The sequence below is a fragment of the Bos javanicus genome, chromosome X (genome assembly GCF_032452875.1).
Source record: "Bos javanicus breed banteng chromosome X, ARS-OSU_banteng_1.0, whole genome shotgun sequence".
In the NCBI taxonomy this organism is placed as follows: Eukaryota; Metazoa; Chordata; class Mammalia; order Artiodactyla; family Bovidae; genus Bos; species Bos javanicus.
In genome coordinates this window covers 12941755-12960552 of record NC_083897.1, presented here as the reverse complement: position 1 = coordinate 12960552, position 18798 = coordinate 12941755, and the positions used below count along the sequence as shown (strand labels likewise).

At 44.5% G+C, this 18798-nt stretch overlaps 1 long non-coding RNA gene across 4 annotated transcripts in view; it reads left to right on the top strand.

Moving 5' to 3' along the window:
• LOC133241969 (uncharacterized) overlaps nucleotides 1–18798 on the top strand; it is a 257961-nt gene that overhangs the window by 127720 nt on the left and 111443 nt on the right. For 2 of the 4 annotated variants that reach the window (XR_009734733.1, XR_009734731.1), the window contains 2 exons: nucleotides 5410–5952; nucleotides 7754–14310. This is a non-coding gene — a long non-coding RNA (uncharacterized LOC133241969). Of the gene's footprint in view, nucleotides 1–5409; nucleotides 5953–7753; nucleotides 14311–18798 lie in introns of those variants that run through there. The other 2 variants (XR_009734734.1, XR_009734732.1) reach the window with 2 other exon arrangements.

Genomic DNA, 18798 nt, shown 5'->3' with positions numbered 1-18798 from the left:
CATGGACTGCAGCACGCCAGACCTCCCTGTCTATCACCACCTCCCAGAGTTTGCCCAAGTTCATGTCTATTGAATCAGTGATGCCATCCAGCCACCTTATCCTCTGTTGTCCTCTTCTCCTGTCTTCAAACTTCAATCTGGACAACTTATTTGCTGTAAGCATCTCAGTATCCACCCTCCTCCCACTTTTAATCTTTTTTGTTGGTTTCTCCTTTTCTCAGATTTCATTGACTTCAAGCATGGTGTGCCCTTCGCTTTGCTTCTGTGTTTTGTGAAAACAGTTTGTGGTACCTAATTTGTGCATCTTCTAGGCTGCTGTTGTCCTCAGTTGAATTGGTTGGCCGTCAGTTTCTCAAAGATTTCTCAAATTTCAGTCATCTAACGATGTCTCCTGATTTTCAGCCCAGCTATTTAGCCCATTTCTTAGCTTTGGCTTAAAAAACTTAAGAATAGAGGGTTTGGAGTTAGGAGGTAGGGAAACTACCATGTGCATTTAGTTTGCCATTTCAAAATCAGAAATCTTAGTCATCCTTCAGATCTCAGCTCAACTGCAGCATTCTCTATGAAATCACCCCCAACTGTTATTCCTCTCTCTGTTGCCTATTCTCCCATCATACTTAGAAAATAAGAAAAAATCATACAATCACTAGAAATGCTGAAAAGATATGATATTTAACATTATTCCCAATTAAAAATCACTCAATAAAATTTTAATGGCTGAAAGTGAAAATTGCTCAGTCGTGTCCAACTCTTTGCCACCCTATGGACTGTATAGTCCATGGAATTCTCCAGGCTAGAATACTGGAGTGGGTAGCCTATCCCTTCTCCAGGGGATCTTCCCAACCCAGGGATCAAATCCAGGTCTTCCACATTGCAGGCAGATTCTTTACCAACTGAGGTATTTAATAGCCAAATAGTCCTTAAAATAACTTATCTACCTACCTAAAAACCTCTAAAAGCTGATATCATGCTAAAAGGTGAAACACTAGAAGGATTTTCCATTCAGGAAGGAAGGTAAGAATTAACTTTGTTCTAGAAATTTTAGTCAGTCCAATTATAAAAGAGAAATAAGTATAAAATGGTAAAATAAAAGGCAAAATTATTGATATTTTTCTGTGATGTAATTGAATACATAGAAAGCACAAGGGAATCAACTTTTAAATATGGTAAACGTAATTCAGAAAGACTTCTCAGGACATTAATAGACAAAATCGACAAGCTCCTTTTATGTACAAACAACCAAGTATAACACAGAATGGGAGAATCCTATTTTTAATTATAAAAAAAAATGATAACAGACCTAGGAATAGATTTATCCAGGAGCATGCAAGATCTTTTTGAAGATAACTTAAAACATGGAGAGGAACAATCTAATTGGAGACTTGAACAAATGGAAAACCCACACCATATTCTTGGGTTGGAACACTTGTCATCATCAAGATGTGGATTTGACAACTTTAAGATAATCAAATAAAGATGTCTGTTAGGAACCTGAAGTCTGTATAGAAAACATAAATGCACAAGAATAGCATGAAAGAACCTGGATAAGAGTAGAGAGCTGACGACTTCAGATATTAGGATCGATTACAAAGCTACAGTAATTAAAACTATAAAATAAGCCCAAGAATAGACCCTAAAACATATTAGCACATGATAAATATGGCATTTCAAATCAGAGGTGAAAACAAGATTTTTTTCCCCAATAAATGATATAAACGGGTAAAGTTGGGTAGATGTCTGGGAAAAGTTGGGTTGGAGTCCTACTGCTGTCTATGCCAATGGAACTCAGCCCCCACCATAAGTTACCAACAGTGGTGCCCACTGCCAAAGGTGATGTCTGCCAACAGAGCCACGATACTCCTACCACACCTGCTGGGAATTGCTATGCCAATTAGAAGACAAAACCCATCGTTCAGATCTGATCCCACACCCTAGGCTATCACCAGCAGCTGTCTATTGCCCTTTCCCATCACCAGTGTTGATTAAAAACTATAGTCACAACCTGGCAGTGAAGAGTTATTTTATTTGGTGGAAATGCTTAGGACTCCAACCCATGGAGACAGCATCTCAGTAACTGAGAAAACTGCTCCAAGGAGGTGAGGGGAGGCGCCAGGTTATACAGAAGTTTTGCACCAAAGAGCAGACAGTCTGAACATCAAAAGATTATTGTTAATTAAACGAAACCAGATATCCCAAGTTAAGGAATTTAGCATTCTATGTGTGGGAAGATGCAAGCCTCTGGGCTGACTGAGTTCATTCCTTTCATATGTACCTCAGCTATCTGGGGCCAAATCCTGTTTCCTTGTTCCCCTTAAAGAGTGGCAGATGGCTGCTTCTTGCATTCCCCAGGCTCCTCAGCAGTCACCATGGGGGGTGGCAGCATATGCTGGATCACAGTTTTGGGAGCCCTCATTCACATTTGGAGGCCAGAAGTCGCTGAGGGGTGTGCCATTTCTTGTTTGTTGATATGGCAAGAGATAGTTTCATTTCACACAGCAACCATACTTACCAGCTGTATTTACTGCAGGCAGCCTTACAAGCCTTGTCTCTCCCAGCCTCACTCTTCACCCACGTAATGCCAATTAACCATTTCCCAGGTTAATCAGGGGTATCTCAAGCCATTCAAAACCCTGTTTTATTTGCCTTTTTATTTCTTCATAGCCCGTTACATGTTTGCACCACTTAATAAGTTCATTGTAGCCGTTTATTCTGTTAAGGTACATTTGTATTGTGTTCACCACTGTATCCCCGCAGGGCCTACCAGTGTTCTTGGAACAGATTCAGTGTTCAGAAAATACTTGTTGGCTAGCTGGCTGGGTGACTGTTTATTCCTGGGCTAGTCTTTCAGGGTGTTCTGGGAGGTGGGGTTAAGTTGCATCTTGAGGTATTTCTTTTCCCAATGTCTCTCCAGCTGTGGGCCAGGGACCTGATATTCCCACCATTCCTTACTTCTGTATGTTGAGAATGCAAAAATGTGAATGTGAAAATGCAAAAATAGTTGCCACTGATTTATTAGCACCAAAGAGGCTTTAGCCTAGATCACAGGGCCCTTTGGGATGAATGGCCAGTCAGGTATGGTGGGGGAGGAAGGGACTTGGTGGAGAAATCCTATAACAAACTCTGGGGACAGGGTGATAGGGCAGGGCCCAGGGATTGATGCCACAATCCAGGCTCTAGTTATCTCAGCTGAAGTTAAGATTGGTGTGCACTGTTTGGGTTTCTATATAGGAATTTGTTGGCAAATATTGGGGCTCTTCTTGTGGAAAAGAAAAACCCGAACACTGTATCAAATGACACTGTGAGATTTATAATTAGATAATAGTGCCTGTCTCCTGAGGGGCCTGTCAGTTTGCAAATGATTCTCACCAGATTATGGTAGGATCAATAGGAGCTGAATAATTAAAATTCGATACTACTATGTCTCTCTCAATAACACTGTGGAGAATGATGTATGACAGATTTAATTGAATTTGTCAGACACCGTGGCTACATACATAGATCACGGAGGATATTTTTAGAGTTATGTATTTGATTTTCTGATGAGCCTTGCAATGGGCCTTTTAACATTGGAGGTTCCTCACAAGTCCTGTGCTGTTGTGCTCTGGGAGTTCTGACAAGTTCTGACACTGACCTGACTTTGCATCAAATGTCAAAAAATGTAAACAGTTTCAGGTGAAATGGAAGAGATGGCTGATGAGGGCACAGAGGAAGTTTTGAAGGAGGAACTAGAACAGGCTCCATCTTGAAAGCAGGACTCCATCTTGGGCTGGACTGTGGACTTTGAGCTATATGTCCAGTATATATGGAAACGACATACCAACTGGAAAACCAGGCCCCTGGAAGGAAGAGCCCTTCGCTAAAAGAATACCCTGATTATCTGTGTAACCGAATAGAATCATACATTCTATTATGCTTATTGGGGTATGACCACAGGCCTATTGATAATTGTCCACTGGATGACACCACCCTTATGGCAGAAAGTGAAGAGGAACTAATAAAGCCTCTTGATGAAAGTGGAGAGTGAAAAAGTTGGCTTAAAGCTCAACATTCAGAAAACGAAGATCATGGCATCCGGTCCCATCACTTCATGGGTAATAGATGGGGAAACAGTGGAAACTGTCAGACTTTATTTTTCTGGGGTCCAAAATCACTGCAGATGGTGACTGCAGCCATGAAATTAAAAGATGCTTACTCCTTGGAAGGAAAGTTATGACCAACCTAGATAGCATATTGAAAAGCAGAGACAATACTTTGCCAACAAAGGTCTGTCTAGTCAAGGCTATGGTTTTTCCAGTGGTCACGTATGGATGTGCGAGTTGGACTGTGAAGAAGGCTGCGCACCAAAGAATTGATGCTTTTGGAGAATGCTCTTGAGAGTCCCTTGGCCTGCAAGGAGATCCAACCAGTCCATTCTGAAGGAGATCAGCCCTGGGATTTCTTTGGAGGGAATGATGCTGAAGCTGAAACTCCAGTACTTTGGCCACCTCATATGAAGAGTTGACTCATTGGAAAAGACTCTGATGATGGGAGGGATTGGGGGAAGGAGGAGAAGGGGACGACAGAGGATGAGATGGCTGGATGGCATCACTGACTCGATGGACATGAGTCTGGGTGAACTCCAGGAGTTGGTGATGGACAGGGAGGCCTGGCGTGATGTGATTCATGGGGTCGCGAAGAGTCGGACACGACTGAGCAACTGAACTGAACTACCTAGGTTTAAGGCATATGAATCATGGGTTAACTTTGATTGTTAGGGAGTTTGGGGAGGTGGGTTTGTGTACGTACACTTAGGGTATATAAGGTTTTCAGAAAAACTGGTCGGGGTCCTTGGCTAAGAGGAGACTCTGCTTTGGGCCCACCGGTGTAATAAACTGCACTCCACTATCTGCATTGTCCTTCTGAGTGAGTTTGTTTCCCAGAATGCCTGGCTACAACATTTCATGCATTGGCTGGGAAACTCCTCACTTTGAGGAGACAAGTCCCATGTGGGACTACTCCGAGGCCTTGCAGTTTGAATCTTCTAGAGGGGGGAAGGTGCCTTGCCCTTCTGGAAGGATTCTGCTTCTCAATGCCTGGACCTTTCATATTAGCAGGTAGTGGATGGCAGCAAGGGAACTGAGTGCTCAGTTGAGGAGGAACCCACCCGGCAGGGTGGAAGAAGAGGCCTGAACACCCCTCTGGGAGGGACTAGAAGGGGCATGGACCCACAGGAGCCTGGAATAGGCAGGTGGCAGTGATTGCTTGGTACACAAGTCGACAGGCATGTTAGGGCTTAGGAAGGAAATTTGTGAAGGTCATTTAGGAGATGTGTCCACGCCATCTTGGGGAAAATTATTACCAAGCAATCGCCAGGGGATTTTTAGGAGAAGAAACTTGATCCTTGTGTGCTTATATTCTACCCTCCCCCAGGTGGTGTGCCGTCTGCTGTGAAATTCTTGACCCCGTCGGAATCATCAGGCTAGAAGGAGGGGGATACATAAGTGAGTATGAATTGGCTTTTCCGGAGATGGCCTGGGACATGGGATATTTAACCCATCTGTGTTTTCATCCACACTTGTTCAAGCCCACTAAGGCAGAATGGACTTTAAGGGAGAAACAGTCTTGGACCACGTGGTGTTCTGGTTCGGCCATGCTGACCGGCAGGTGAAGACACGCCGATCCCCCTCCTCCCTCTGGGATCTGGCAGGATTTGGACGAGGATGACCTTCCCGTCCCTGATAGTGGATGATGATACGCCCACTGCCCCGTGCTCCACCAGGACCGGAGGCCACCTTAATGCTTGATCCAGGGCCAGGTAAAGTTCCTGTAGCAGCTGCTGCTCCTCCGTCAGCTCTCCCAGAGGTCGTAGAGCCGCCACCTCAGCAGACTCTGATCCTGGCTGCAGAAGCCTCTGGCCAACACTTCCAGAACCTGGCTCCAGCTGAACTGCCCAAGCTATACCCACCTCTCCCGGTGAGTACTTGACAGGAAGGGGAAAGGAGACACCAGAATTAAACAGAGGCTGTGCTCCGCTAAGGAGCCAGAGGAAAGGGCCCTGCTACAAATGCCCCTCAGAGAGCTATAGCAGCCTCCGGTTTAGGGGGCAGACGGCCACTACCATCAGCCCCCTGTAGCCTATTATTACCAGATTAGGCTAATGGAGACTATTTTTCAAACCCACTGCCCTACATGTGATGACATAATCCAACTGCTAGTCTCCCTCTTCAGCACTGAGGACAGACACAGGATCCTAAGTGAGGCCAGAAAATGGTTATGAGAGATGGTTCCAGAAGGTGTTGCAAACCTAGAAAGGTGGATAGAGCAAGCCTTCCCCACTGATAAACCTAATTTGGACTATAACACAGAGGAAGGAAGGGGCCACCTGGAGAGATATTGGGCGGCTATTTTACAAGTCCTCAAGGAGGGAGGGCCCAAAAACCTATGCTATGAAAGACTGTGCGAGGCCTATAGACTTTATACACCAATAGATTCAGAGGCTGCTGGGTCTCAGATGGTGAGCAGCCTTTGTGTCTCAAGCCTACCCCAAAAATGTCAGATGGGGGGCACCAAGTGATCCTCTACATTCCTGAGTGCCCAGCACCCCTGTTGGGAAGAGACTTGCTCTCCAAACTGGGAGCACAAGTGACTTTCTCCCCTGAGGAGAGGCCCACCTTTTAGTTGGGCACTATGACTTATTTGTTCTCTCTCTTAATACCCACCCCCCCCCCCAAGATGAAGAACTGGGTGGGCTGGAAGAGCGTGAGAGAAAGCTAACTCAATTATTCCCTGAGGTCTGGGTGGAAGACAACCGCCCCCACCACCCCCACCTCAGGCTGGCTAAACATCAAGCCCCAGTGATAAAGGAACTCAAGCCAGGTGCCATTCCAGTTAGAAAGAGCCAGTACCTGCTACCAATAGAGGCCTGGGCCGGCATACTGTGGGCACGTGGGGCAGACCTGTGGCCTATCTCTCAAGGCAGCTTGACAATGTCACCACCAGGTGGCCTGGATGCTTGTGAGCAATTGCCTCAGTTGCCGAGACCAACCGATTCTGGACCCTGATTGGGTCCTATATACTGATGGCACTAGCCTGATAAAACAAGGACAATGTTTGTCAGGTTACGCCATAGTCACAGAAAAGACTATCATTGAAGCTGGCTCCTTGCCACAACACTGGTCTGCTCAATGAGCTGAGTTATTCGAGCACTCCAGATGTCAAAAGGCAAGAGAGTAAACATGTACACCGACTCCAGGTACACTTTTGCCACATTACATGTACACGGGGCTCTGTATAAGGAGAGAGGCCTTTTGACAGCTAGTGGAAAAGATATTAAAAATAAAGAATTTCTGACCCTATTAGATGCTGTCTGGGAACCAGAAAGGGTTGTGGTCATACACTGCTGAGGACATCACAAAGAGGATACCCCCCAGGGTTGGGGAAACAGACTGGCAGATAAGACCATTAAACAAGCAGTCGAGGGCTTGGGGGTAACAAGTGAAGCCCCTATTAAAGCTCTCGTATTGGCGGAGCTGCCTGAGCTAGTGCTGGACTCTCCAAAATACACTGAAGCCCAAAACCAACTAGCCAAAGTGGAAGGGGCCATCAAGACTGAAAAGGGATGGTGGGAATTGCCAAGTGGCAAATTGTTGGTACCAGAGGAGCTGGCACCCACTCTGGTAAGCCAAACACACCAAGCATCCCACCTAGGCCATGATGAACTGGAAGAGCTAATTCAAAAATATTTCTTGGTTCCCCGCCTCTCTTCCCTATGCAGGACAGAATCTCAGGACTGCACTGCCTGCTCACAGGTCAGTGCTACCTCTTGGCACAGACAGAAACCTCCAGGGATTCAGCTGAAAGGCACGCTGCCCTTTGAACACCTGGAAGTGGACTTCACTGAAATGAAACCTCACCAACACTACCGTCACCTGCTGGTCACGGTATGTACGTTCTCGGGATGGGTAGAACCTTTTCCTCCCCGGACTGAAAGAGCATCAGAAGTAGGCTGGTGCCTGCTTAGGGAAATAGTTCCCAGATTTGGATTTCCTACCAGCATTGGATCAGACAATGGCCCGGCTTTCGTAGCTGATTTAGTATAACAGATAAGCAATGTCAAGTGGAAATTACATACAGCATATAGGCCCCAGAGTTCTGGGATGGTGGAAGGAACCAACCGGACACTTAAAGAGACACTCTCCAAATGGATCATAGAGACTGACTGCTCCTGGGTGGACTTGCTTCCGACGGCTCTGCTCAGACTCAGGATGACTCCATGGTCCCATGGCTATTCTCCGTACGAAATTGTGTATGGGGGGCCCCCTCCCATTATAAAACAGGTGTCAACAAATTTGCCTCAGGTAAGCGGGGGATAGGATTTCACAGCAGATGGAACTGGGTAAGGTGATAAATCCGGTAACTAAGTTTGTACAAGAAAGAGTGCTGTTCCCCCTTGGGAAACAGATTCATGAGTTTATGCTTGGTGACCAAGTATGGGTCAAAGATTGGAAACATGATTTACTAGCACCTTGGTGGAAGGGCCCTTATACTGTTAATCTAACAACCCCTACTTCAGTTAAAGTTGCAGGTATTGCCCCTTGGATCCATCATATGAGGGTGAAGAGAGCATACCACGCAGACCCAGAAATTGCTGAGTGGACTGCACAGAGGGACCCCGCTGACCCTTGAGAGACTAAGATCATCCTTAAGAAGAAGAGGAAAAAGAAGATCCTGGATGAGCTCCTTCAGGATGAAGTCACATAAGCAACTCCTGCTGCTTGGTCTCATCAGTGTGCACATTCCTATGTGGACTTCCACTCTACCTCCAACTGCTGGGTATGTGGGGCTATGCGTCTGTCTGTGATGGATGGACTTCCCTGGTGGGTGTCTCCACTCCGCCAAGGAGATTTTAAACCAGTCTTCTCTTTCCTGGGACAACAAAAAGAGACTTTACTTTCTCTTGACAATCATAATCTCTCCCTGCTCTCTTGGTATAAGCCAGACCTAGTCAATAGATTCGGGTCATGGGGTTACATATTATGTAAACACCAATTTCATAAAAGTAACAGATGCGGTAATTCAAATTAGAATGGTTTTGGACATGCTCACAGCTGCTTAAGGAGGGACCTGTGCTATAATTAAGGTTGAATATTGTGTATATATTCCTGATTTATCTGGCAATGTATCAGCTGCTTTAGATGACGTGAGAAACCAGGTAAAAGCAATGTCAAATGAAAACATTCCTTTCTGAACTTGAGTACTATCTTGGGTGAAGGGTGATTGGTGGAATATATAATTGCCTTGATAGTTCTGCTCTGTGGACCCTGCATTTTACAATGTATTATGAACTTTGTAACCCAAAGGTTGGTGTCGTTCTCCCAAATGGGTGGTTGGAGAGGCAGGGTGCAATATATCCCTATGAATGATGCTCATACTATGACTTAAGAGCAACAAGAGGCGGGAATGAAGGAGGAAACAGAACAGGCTGTATCTTGAAAGCAGGACTCCATCTTGGGCTGGACTGTGGACTTTGAGCTATATGCCCATTATCTATGGAAACAATATACCAACTGGAAAACCAGGCCCCCAGAAGGAAGAGCTAAAAGAATACCCTAATTATCTGTGTAACCGAAGCATTCTATTATGCTTACTGGGGTATGACCACAGGCCTGTTGATAATTGTCCACTGTTAACTACCTAGGCTTAAGGCATATGAATCATGGGTTAACTTTGATTGCCAGGGAATTTGGGGAGGTAGGTTTGTGCACGTACACTTAGGGTATATAAGGTTTTCACAAAAACTGGTTGGGGTCCTTGGCTAAGAGGACACTGCCCTGGGCCTGCTGGTGTAACAAGCTGCACTCCACTATCTGCATTGTCCTTCTCAGTGAGTGTGTTTCCTGGAACGCATGGCTACAACAGTTTATGTAGGGAGGAAAAAGGCCCTAAAAGACAAATTCCTATTACCTAATAATTTTCTTTCTCATAACGTATGTAGCCATTGGAGAGAGAATTCTGGAATAACTGAGATGACTTAGGTTCTAGTCTGACACGTACTAGATCTGTGACCTTCAAAAGTCACCTAGATCTCTCATCTGTAGAATGATGAGGTGATGTCATCTGTTTGCCTTTTTTGCCTCAAAGTATTATCAGGAACAACTAAGATAGAAAGTTTTAAAGTGCTTTCTAAACTGTGATTCTCTGTGAACATGTAATGTGTTATATCATATTTTTGCTAGTATTGCCTCCATTTGTTCATCAGTCCATTCATTTGCTGCTTTTTAAATTAAAGTATAGTTGATTTACAATGTTATGCCAATCTCTGCTGTATGGCAAAGTGACTCAGTTATACACATATATCTGTCATCTCTGTTAGTCGCTCAGTCGTGTCTGACTCTTTGTGACCCCGTGAACTGTAGCCCACCAGGCTTCTCTGTCTGTGAAATTTCCCAGGCAAGAATACTGGAGTGGGTTGCTATTTCCTTCTCCAGGGATCTTCCCAACCCATGGGTCAAACCCAGGTCTCCCATATTGCAGGCAGATTGTTAAATGTTTGTGCCATCACCTGCTTCATACACATATATTCATTCTTTTTTTATATTCTCTATCAATCCATTCATTTGCTTATCTGTTTTATCATCCAACCATCCATTAATTCAATAGACTGAGAATGAACTATGCCAAGCTCTGTGCGTTGTGCTTGTCTGTAAGGGCCATCATGGTGAGGGAGGAAGACTATACAGCTGAGTCTTGAACCACATGGGTTTGAACTGCACAGGTCCACATATGTGTGAATTTTTTTCAATAGTAAGTACAATAATATATGATCTGTGGTTGGTTAGATCTGAGGATTTGGAACCATGGATACAGAGGGCTAGCTATGGGACACGAGTATGTGGGGATGTGGGTATCCGGGGTGGATCTTGGAACCAATGCTCCATGGATACGGTGACCTCATTTGTGCCACACAACCAGTACATGATTCTCTCATAGTACTAATATCACATTTTATAGCACTTAATTGTATCGGTATTATGATAGAATCAGTGGACTTCCCTGGTGGCTCAGATGGTCAAGAATCTGCCTGTCAATGCAGGAGACCCGAGTTCAATCACTGGGTCGGGAAGATACCCTGGAGAAGGGAATGGCAACCCACTCCAGTATTCTTGCCTGGAAAACCCCATGGACAAAGGAGCCTGGTGGGCTACAGTCCATAGGGTCGCAAAGAGTCAGACACAACTGAGTGAGTTTCACTTCATTATGATAGAATCATGTACTGGTTCTGGGGCACAGCGTAGGTCATGGTGAAGATGTCAGGAAGGGCTTGAAAGAGAAGTTAAACATGCTATGATTTGTAAATTTTGGGTAGGTATTTAGCAGGCAAATGAGGGTGTAGGAGAGAACATTTTTGGTAGAGATAGCAGCATAAACAGAGGCACAAAACCAGGAGATGTTTTCATGTGCTTTGGGAATTCCGAGTTGTTTGGTGTATTTGGAGAGGTGAATCTGGAGTGTGTGGAAATGGTCCATGAAGTGCTTGGTACATCACTTTCAGGTGCTGAATCTTCATGTTGAGGACAGCGGGAGCCACCGAGGGTGTTTAATCAAGGGAGTGGTATGAAGAGATTTGCCTTTGAGTTAGAATTCTCTGGCAGCAGTGTGGAGGGTGGATTGGAAGAGGGCAGGGCTAGAGGCAGGAAGACCAGTTAGAAAGTTGTTATAATAGTTCTAGGGGGAGAGGGTGTGGAGTTACAGATTTAAACCCCACATGAGTGACGACTTTGCAGTCATTTCAGTGGAGGCTCTCAGGATGGGAGGAGTGTTTTAGACAGACTCCCCTCCTGTGACAACTTATGAATTTCCCTCCAACTCTGACACTCAGCCCAGTGTTCCCAATTTTGGGGAATGATTCTCCTGTCCATCTGTTACTATGTGTCAGAAACCTACTTCCAGGCCCCTGGTTTTCAGTCTTGTTTCAGATGGTTGGAGAGCATAATATCCCCTTTTGGTTCATTAAGCTGCCTACAGACAAACTGGTTCCTTTCTTCTTCTAATGGTTGTAGGGGTTGTGATTTATAGAATGCTAGTCTCCTATAACTTATTTCCCTTTCTCATACAGGCCAGAGGTGGGCATGTCTCAACTATTTTTGAAGTTAGTGGACACAGTATATTTTAAAGAGCTATTCAGGTCTCCTCTCTCAGGTTGACTCACCGTTACACTTGGACACCAAATGCCCTTTGCTCAGTATCTCTGTTTATTTTTTGTGTTTTCTGTTTTTGTTTTTGTTTTTTTTTTTAAACACGTTTTTGCAACTGGAACCTTAAAAAGCTGGAGGGGACAGCTGAATACCTAGTAGTATTTCACAGACACCTGTGCCACGCCCCTGGGAGCAGTGCAGTCAGACATACAAATTTGGATGCAATTCCCTCTTCTACCACTGCTGAGCTTTGCAGATTAAGAGTCACAGAACTCTTCAGAACCTAACCTTCCTTATCTGTAAAGTAAGCATGGTAATAACTGCTTGGGAAGATTAAGGGAATGATTGATATGAACTGCCTTGAACACAGTGTCTAGCACATGGTAAGAGCTCTATAAATTTTACTGCCCTGGATCTCCTTCCTTTCATTTTATTAACGAGGATACAAAGACCACGAAGTGACTTCCCCAAGGTCACAGAGCTAGAGTCCCAATTAGAACACAAATCTGTTGCCTTGTTCATGTTTGTGGTTATACTTGCACCCTGCTCTGATACAGGAGCAGGTGGAGGTGGGGGGATGGGAAGACTTTGCTTTGTTGGCCAAGGATATGGGGACAGAGAAGACAGTGGCGATGAGGCCAGTGATGCCAGCAAAGACAGCCTTCCCCTCCCCCCCAGTTTCACTGAGGGCTGCAATTGCCACTCTTGTCCTGGAGCATGGTGTAGTTTCCTTCCCCACTGATGGTTTCTACTTCCGAGTTCATCTGTCATCAAGCATATGAGGCTGGTGGAGACAGGGATACACCTGCTCCCTAGGGAGGCTTCCCAGAAGCAGGTTGCATGATAGGAGAACTGAACTTGGAGAAGCGATTAGTATCTGTGGAATAACTGAGAAATGACTGGATTTCGAGGTAGTTAGGAAAAGACACCTGAATGAATTTTCAACAGTTAATAGCAGGCGGAACTTAACTAACAGTTGTTTCAGAGTGAAACACCTTGAGATCATTCAGATATTTTTTCCTATATTTCAAATATGATGCCATTAGGAGACTGAACTTTATTCTAAGGGCTGTTATTTACAGCTCAAAGCTACAACAAATGGCAACAATGTTGGATGTTTCACGTTTGGGTGCCTCTAAGGTTGTTGCTCTTAGACATTTATTGTCTGTTCTGCTTATAAATATTTACTTCCATGCATATTCTGGCACCATGGTTCAGTTCCTATTTTTTCCAATATGAGCAGAGTCAGGGTTATGTCAGTAAAAACACTAAAAAACACATCTTGATGTTGCTGACCGGGAGGCTCTGGGGTCTCGGTGGAGTAGGCTCGGCTTAATTCACTTTGTTCACCTGCATAATAGACTCTGTTGCTAACTCTCTCTACCCCCCATCCCTTGACTTTTACTGGTGGATTATAAATTACAGTTGATAACTTGATAGGCTTCCTACAGCAAAGTAACAGTGCTGATTTATAGTCAATTAGATAGGATGTATCCTTTGAATTGTGTCTCTACTGGTGGGGCATGAGGTTTCTCTGAATCAATCATACTGTTTTTTTGGTCCTCTTAGTATCCAACCATACATACCTGTCAGATGGCCTGGGTTAACACTCAGTGTAGGGCCAGATTTACCTAGGTACCAGGGGACATAGTGAAAATAACCTGAATCATTTACCTTTGGTGAAATGGTTAGTTCAGATTAACCCCCAGTTTGAACTTGTCCTTAAACCCAAAAGGACATTTACTTATTTAATCCAACACTTTCTACTCAAAGCATAGCCTTAAAGGAAGAGAGCCAAGCTGGAAGGTAGAGGGAAAAGGCAGAAGGAAGGGAAGGTCAGAAGGAAATCTGCGCAAGGGCAACTCATGGGTCGTGTGCTGCTCTGAAAGGTCCAAGGGCCTTAGGACCTGCCCGGTGACCCATGCTGGAGCAGAACGTGCAGATGGAGAAGCACCAGAAACGGGCCTTGTCTGCTTTACAACTACTTCTTTCATATCTTCTATAGAATCCCCACTTCTGCCTTGAAGGATTTTTGTTGTTGTTTAGTCACTAAGTTGTGTCTGACTTTTTTATGACCCCATGGACTATAGCCCACCAGGCTCCTCTGTCCATGGAATTTCCCAGGCAAGAATACTGAAGTGGGAATCTTCCCGATCTGGCAATCGAACCCAAGTCTCCTGCATTGGTAGGTGGATACTTTGCCACTGAGCCACTTGGATAGGATTTTAGAAGGAGGCATTTTTGGATATCACTTGTGCAGTGACAGCTGTGATGTTTGTTCTCTCCATCCTTGAAACCAAGGTTACCTTGGAAGTGTGAACCATCTTGAGTTGTCTCCTGGTCTCCTTGGTAGTTCGGCCTTTTGCATGCGGAAACTTCAGTCAGGGCATGTAGCTGTTTAACCTGAAGGTCTAAGTGTGTTGCCAGGCCTTGTGCCTGGGAGAGGACAAGGGACAAAGGACAAGCCTCAGTGGCTGCAGGCTGTGGTAATCAGAGAAGGTAAAAAATCTCAGAGGAAAACCCTGTTAAAGGCATTCCACTTCAGTGTCACCACAGATGCCTAGTGCCACTTGGTAAAGAAGATGAGAAATGCCCTTGCTGTGGGCCAGGGGATACCTCCTCAAGAGCACTTGTAGTGGCTGCCAGCTTAACAAGTTTCTGGTGAAGAATCAGGCAGTCCAGGAGGATGGGGGCTTAAGAACCACCTGGAGAGCTGTTTATATGTACTGATGGCTGCCTTCAAGGTGGAAATTTTGATTTGTTCCATCTAGGGTGTGGTCCAGAGAAGGCAATGGCACCCCACTCCAGTACTCCTGCCTGGAAAATCCCATGGACGGAGGAGCCTGGAAGGCTGCAGTCCATGGGGTCGCTGAGGGTCAGACACGACTGAGCGACTTCACTTTCGCTTTTCACTTTCATGCATTGGAGAAGGAAATGGCAACCCACTCCATTGGCTCCATGTCCCTGGAGAATCCCAGGGACGGGGGAGCCTGGTGGGCTGCCGTCTATGGGGTCGCACAGAGTTGGACACGACTGAAGTGACTTAGCAGCAGCAGCAGCAGCAGGGTGTGGTCAGGGAATCTGTGCATTTAATTAGAGCCTCAGGTTGTTCTGATGCTACTGGTGCTTGAAACTACTGCAGGAACAATTTATTGTTTGAAAATTCTTTGAATTGGACTTGGTGGTGTTTTTTTTTTTTTTTAATTTAACTTGACCTGCTATTTCTATTGGGTCTGTGATGAGTGGGTCACTTTAGCAGTGGAACATTGTAAACAAGTTTAAGAATGATTTACCTGTATAGGAGAACACTTGGATTCTAGGAGAACTAGGCATTTGGAAGCACTTTTTGACTATTGTATACTAAAAATTAGCACTTTATTTACATTTCTGATAAGTCTTTTCCTTTGTGGTAAATTCCATAACAGCTTCTCAATATACTGCGCTTACATTTTCAAGTTTAAATTAATATTGAATAGCAGAATGAACATCATCTTCTAGGTTTGTTTTTTTTTTTTAAAGCCCACAATTTAGGTTAACTAGATTGACTTCCTTACAGCTTTTTGAAATGCCTAATTTTTGACTGTAGTAGAATTATAGATCATGAAATGGCAGGTGTACAGGGGAGAACAGTACTTGAATTGTAAAGAAAGATGGGCTTTGAGTGAAGGACTTTTGTGCTTCTTGATACAGAGATCTCTATAGTCCTGTGCCACCCCCCATGCCTGGAAAATTCCATTTTCATCAAGCTCAAAGCATGAAAATCCAGAAAAGAGGGAAAGGGAGAGAAGGACTGAGAGTGAGCAAATAAGAAATGGAGAAAAATTATCAAAGGGAGCTATAGAGAGCCTGAACAAGCTTCTGAGGTGTTTGGTTTTCTGTTGCTTTGGTGATGATGTGTTAGGGACTTGATTAACTTTCTCAGCCCTGACATCCTTTCTTAGAGTCTGCTGCTACTACTGCTGCTAAGTCACTTCAGTCGTGTCTGACTCTTTGTGACCCCATAGACGGCAGCCCACCAGGCTCCCCGTCCCTGGGATTCTCCAGGCAAGAACACTGGAGTGGGTTGCCATTCCCTTCTCCAATGCATGAGGGTGAAAAGGGAAAGTGAAGTCGCTTAGTCATGTGTAACTCTTAGCGACCCCATGGACTGCAGCCCACCAGGCTCCTCCATCCGTGGGATTTTCCAGGCAAGAGTACTGGAGTGGAGTGCCATTGCCTTCTCTGATCTTAGAGTCTAGACCCAGGGTAAAGTATATAGGAATATTTGGAAATGGAGGAGCAGCCAGCCAGATCCCAGCAAATCCTCTACTGCCTGCTTTTCAGCACATCCTAACCCTGTCCCTGCCTTACCCTGAGTGTAGTGTTCCTCATACAGAGCACAGTAACTTGGCTTGCTGACTACTTCCCTAGTCCTCTCTGCCTTTGGGGTAGGGAAGATGATGTAGATAAATGTACTTATAATCAGCTGGCAGTCAAATTAATTCTTTGAAATTGTGATCCCAGAAGAGAAAATCCTAATTAAATCAAAATTAGGGAATTTGCACCCTTAAAGGATACCAAGGGTGTAGAAGTGACAGGTTATGGGATGTATAGGGTTGAAAAGGTACAAACTTTCCCTTTGTCAAAGAAAAATTAATCAGTTGATCTAAGAAAGAAATGGAAACGTTTATTTGAATCAAATTTGAGGATTCTAACCTGAGAAGAGTATCTTAGAAAACTCTGGGAACAGTTCCTCCCGTTAGAAGTCAAGGCACAGTTCTGTAAGTTTTTTGAGACACAGGACTGTACATGAAATGATGTATTGACCATTCACACAATGGAGATCTAAGGGTCATTATGGCCCCTTACAAGATCAGGAAGGAATGTTGTCTTTAAGGAGTTGATACCTGGTTGATGCTAGGAGAATGTTCCTCTCTATGGTCAATCAGGTATTCCTGCAGGTGGATGAGGTGAGGAGGGAGGTTCGGTTGATGCATAATGCAGATTCACAGTGCACAGGAAGGGTTACAGAGGAGATGAAAGGGCAGAGAAATATTTTTATGACTAATTTTTTCTTGTTTTGCCATAAAATAGGAATTTTATCTCACACCTTGTGTCTGCACAATCTAGGGGTATATCACAAAGATGGAAGATGGAATTGGGAGAAAAAGCAAAGGGGAGTTTGGTAGTCTCTCACAGTTTGCAATCATAAGTCACTTATACCATTCCTTTTAATGGTATAAATCGTAGTGTTGTTGAGGACAGTGGTTCTCCAATGATAATACTCAGTTGGCCAAAAAGTTCATGCAGATTTTCCATATTAACTTTTTGGCCAACCCAGTATATATCAGTTCAGTTCAGTTGCTCAGTTGTCTCTGACTCTTTGCGACCCCATGGACTGCAGCACGCCAGGCTTCACTGTCCATCACCAACTAACAGAGTTCACCCAAACCCATGTCCATTGAGTTGGTAATGCCATCCAACCATCTCATCCTCTGTCATCTCCTTCTCCTCCTGCCCTCAGTCTTTCCCAGCATCAGGGTCTTTTCCAATGAGTCAGCTCTTCGCATCAGGTGGCCAAAGTGTTGGAGTTATAGCTTCAACATCAGTCCTTCCAATGAATATTCAGGACTAATCTCCTTTAGGATGGACTGGTTGAATCTCCTTGCAGTCCAAGGGACGCTCAAGAGTCTTCTCCAACACCACAGTTCAAAGCATCAGTTCTTCGGCGCTCAGCTTTCTTTGTAGTTCTACTCTCACATCCATACATGACCACAGGAAAAACCATAGCCTTGACTAGAGAGACCTTTGTTGACAAAGTAATGTCTCTGCTTTTTAAAATGCTGTCTAGGTTGGTCATAACTTTTCTTCCAAGGAGTAAGAGTCTTTTAATTTCATGGCTGAAATCACCATCTGCAGTGATTTTGGAGTCCCCCAAAATAAAGTCAGCCACTGTTTCCACTGTTTCTCCATCTATTTGCCATGAAGTGATGGGACCAGATGCCATGATCCTAGTTTTCTGAATGTTGAGCTTTAAGCCAACTTTGTCACTCTGCTCTTTCACCTTCATCAAGAGGTTCTTTAGCTCTTCTTTACTTTCTGCCATAAGGGTGGTGTCATCTGCATATCTGAGATTATTGATATTTCTCCCAGCAATCTTGATTCCAGCCTGTGCTTCCTCCAGCCCAGCGTTTCTCATGATGTACTCTGCATATATGTTAAATAAGCAGGGTGACAATATGCAGCCTTGACGTACTCCTTTCCCAATTTGGAACCTATCTGCTGTTCCATGTCCGGTTCTAACTGTTGCTTCTTGACCTGCATACAGATTTCTCAAGAGGCACGTCAGGTGGTCTGTTATTCCCATCTCTTTAAGAATTTTCCACAGTTTGTTGTGGTCCACACAGTCAAAGGCTTTGGCATAGTCAGTAAATCAGAAATAGATGTTCTTCTGAAATTCTCTTCTTCGATGACCCATCGGATGTTGGCAGTTTTATTTCTGGTTCCTCTGCCTTTTCTAAAACCAGCTTGAACATCTGTAAGTTTACAGTTTATGTATTGCTGAAGCATGGCTTGGAGAATTTTAAGCATTACTTTACTAGCATGTGAGATGAGTGCAATTGTGCAGTACTTTGAGCATTCTTTG